This window comes from Triticum aestivum, chromosome 5B (genome assembly GCF_018294505.1).
Source record: "Triticum aestivum cultivar Chinese Spring chromosome 5B, IWGSC CS RefSeq v2.1, whole genome shotgun sequence".
In the NCBI taxonomy this organism is placed as follows: Eukaryota; Viridiplantae; Streptophyta; class Magnoliopsida; order Poales; family Poaceae; genus Triticum; species Triticum aestivum.
In genome coordinates, this window is record NC_057807.1 from 625,658,119 (window position 1) to 625,661,894 (window position 3,776).

Genomic DNA, 3,776 nt, shown 5'->3' on the forward strand with positions numbered 1-3,776 from the left:
GGGGGATCGCCTGGATCTCGAGAGCCGGCAAGAAGGAAGCGTATCTGGAGGGGGAACTCCGCAGCAAGTGGGAGGAGTGGAGAGCGGAGTGGTGTTGGATCGTCGAGGAGAACCCGCAGCCGTTCACTGCCGTGCGCCAAGCCCCAATAGTGCGCGGCAACGATTGGAGCAACCTGGCCCCGGAAGACGAGAGGCTGAAGATCGCCACCACCAGGATCCTTCGCCTCAGGCTTGCCGGGCTTACTGTAGGCGCTGTCGGAGCAGATTTCCTTCGCCGCCGCATCGCCCCCCTGCAGGAGAGGGGGAGGCCCGCCTGGGAGTTCAAGAACTCGGCGGACATCATGAGGCTGCGGCCGGGCCTTAACTTCAATTTCACCGTCCTGGAGCTGGACGCGATGCTCACGGAGTTGTTCAAACGCGACCCCCAGCACCCATTTACGTTGCCGAGGGGCGTCGTTCCTTTGTGCAATAACTCTTCGCTTGACCGGATCCGTGCCATGATGCCGTTGTGCGACTCACACGGCATCGCCCCAACTTGGCAAGAACTTGTGGATGACGTCGTGCAAGCGTTCTTCGACAACTTGGAAGAAGTGCCCGTCCGTGCCGACGAGCAGAAGAGCCTCACCCGCGACACCACCGACGAGGAGCTGCGGTGCATCGCCACTAGGGCGGAAGAGGCTGCGGCAGCGGCTGCCGCTGGTGGATTCGGGTTCACCTTGGAGGAGGCCGAGGCGGCGGAGGCGGTAAACCTTGCCGAGCGCGAGGAGTTCGCCGGCGAGGAAGAGCCTACCGCGCCTGAAGACGAGCCGAGCGATCCCGGCGAGGAGGAGCCCGAGCCTTCAGAAAGCTTGCCGCAGGCGGAGCCCCCGGCCCCGCCAAGAAGGCGTCTTCGCAGGGCCGCGGACGTGGCGGGCGGCAGGCGGGTCAACAGCCGCCGAGCCGCGCGACACGCTCTACCGCGGCAAGTACCGTTGCCGCGGGAGCGCCCCACGCTGCTGCGGCAACTGGAGCGGGATCTTCCCGGTCCACCGCCACCGCCCCTGCCAAGCGGGCAAGGGATCCTACTCCTCCGCCTCGCCGCACCGGAGGGGAGGCGGACTTCGATCTCTCCGCGCTCAGCTCCGACGAGGAGGAAGAAGAGTAAGTTTCTTTGTTGTCCTTGTAATCCTCCAATTCTTGTTGTTCTTCAATCTTGTTCCTGACTTGCTTCGATCTGAACTTATTCCTTTTCAGGACGCTGGCTCAAAGAGCGGCGAAGAGAGCCAAGGCCGTGGTGATCGTCATCGAGGATGACCCCACCGTGTCAGCAGGGGGTGGGTCCGAGACCACCTTGTCGGACCGGGCAGCCACTCCCCTAAGCAGCCCCCAGTGCAGCCCCCAGCGTAAGTTTGTAGTTTACTTTCTGCTGTTGGGCGCGCATGAGTGCTTCTTTCTCTACTGACATCTTGACTGTTGATTTGTGTAGGAGCAGAACAGCCTCATCAAGAACGCCCGGAAGCTGGTCCCGAAGTGCCATCTGCTTCGACTACGCCGCCAAGGGAGGAGTCCCCGGCAAGGGAGCGCTCTCCGCCAAGGGAGAACTCTCCGGCAAGGGGCAGCTCTCCGGCAAGGGACAGCACCAACGACCCCGCGGCGGCTGAGACCGCAACTGCAGATCTTGGTACAGGTAATCCTCTTGCCCAAAAACTTCCCTTGGGTTTTTCTTCTTCTGATTTTCTTCTTGCACATTTGCTTGATTCTTCTCCCTTCTTCGTTCTTCAGATCCATCTGCTGCGGAGCCAATGGAGACTGAGGACGCCGGCGAGGAAGGCGCGCGTGGCAGCAACGTCGACGCCGCCGTTAACGAAGAAGGGGCCGGTGCTGATGAACCCGCCGGCGAGGAGGCCGCCAAGGCTGCCGGCGCAGAAGCTGGCGAGGGGTCGGGCGATCGCACTGACGGCCCTGAGGCCGCAGGAGCGCCAGGCGCTGCACCGACCGCCGATCCCTCCGCCGCTGCTGCGGAGCCAGGCTCCGAAGAGCCTCAGCCCGGCGCCTACTTGAAGGCCGGCGACGGCATCTTCATCAAGCTCCCCTGGGCGTCGAGCTCCAGGGCGCCGGTCGAAGGAGAGACTTTCGATGAGGAGCTGCTCGCCTCCGCTGGGCTGTCCTTGGTCGACGCGCCAAGCAGCAGTGGCGAGCCTGAGGAGGAGCAGCTGCTGCGGAAGCTGCTGTCACTCTACCGCGCCCGACAAGCCAAGCTGGCTTCCCGGGAAGCACTTGTCGCGAAGGCGGGAGTGGATATGGAGAAGCGCGCAGAGGAGCTCCGGAGCATCAACCAGGAAGCTCTCCGGTCCCTGGCACAGGAGCGGGAGAGACTCGCAGAGGAGCGTACGGCCTTCCTTCTTGAGAAGGCCGAAGTTGAGGAGGAACAAAGGCTCGCTGCCGAGAAGCAGTCCGCGCGAGAAGGCGAGTTGGTGCAGCGGAAGGCCTATCTTGACAGCTACGAGGAGGAGCTCGTCGCGCGCGAGGAAAAACTTGGCGGGACTCTCAAGGAAGCAAGGGATGCTGCCGCAACTGCAGAGGCCGCCAAGAAGGAGCTGGAGGCGAGGGTGGCGCAGCTGGAGGCGAACATCCAGAAGAGCGGCGAGGAGCTTGCCGCGCTCCAGCGCGAGCGCGAGAAGGATGCTGCTGCTCATGGTGAGCTGCAGGGTCTTCTCGCTGAGAGGAGCAGGGAGCTCAGCGCCGCCAAGGACTCCAACGCGGATCTCGAGCTGAAGCTGACCACGCTAACTCAGACGCTGGACGGCGCCAAGGAGCGGGAGAAGACTTTGTCGGAGAAGGTCAAGGCCGACGAGGCGCTGCTGGCGAGCATCGCCGTCACCCAGAATGCATTCAAGGAGACTGTGGAGCACTGGACCGAGGGTCTGGTGAACATCGCCGCAGTCATCGACGGGGAGCTGGCGCAGCTGGGGATGGAAGACCTCGGGTACTCTTCCGACGAGCATCTCCAACCCAGCGCCAAGCTCAGCCTATTCTTCAAGGGCGTGGCGACGGCACTCCAGCGGCTTCGGGAGAAGATCCCAAAGCAGCTGGCCGACGAGTCACGCAGGATTTGTGCCGGCGCTCTTCAGAAGGTGCTGATGAAGGTGGCCTTCCGCAACCCAGGCCTCAACTTCACCAACGTCCTCAAGTCCTTGCCGCCGGATGCCGACGTGGAAGCGCTCAAGGCCCTTGTCGCACCCATTGTGGACAAGGTGAGCGGGATCAAGAGGGTCGAGGGCGATCGTGTAGACTAGGCCGCCCGTTTTATCTTGTTTTCCCTTGTCGCTGCTAATCATGTTATGAAAACAGTCTGTTAGAGCTGCGACAAGTTATCTTGTAATATAACTTTATTTCTGGTATTGATTGCTACGTTATTTCCTTTACTAGATTCCTTCCTTTGTATGTTTTTACCCTACGCTTTTAGGAAACTTGCCGGCGCAGGCACCCGAGCCGCGAGCGCTGAGTGCGGGACTTCAGCAGCCTGCTGGCGGTGCCGCCCCCGACAAGAAACCTTGTCGCGACTAGTTGCAGCACACTTAAGTTGTTGAGCGGACTCGAAACAAAGTAAGGGCGCAACTAGCTACGAGTTGGTTCCTCCGCGCACAGGTTTTCCATACAAAGCACGGTCGTTCGAGGAAGATAACTTAAAAAAGAATTAAAACTAATTGCTCAAGCTTTGGCAACTTAGCTTTTCTGTTGTTTGCTTCCCGGCAAGGTGAAACTTCTTTGAACGACGCCCTGTCCACACCATAATC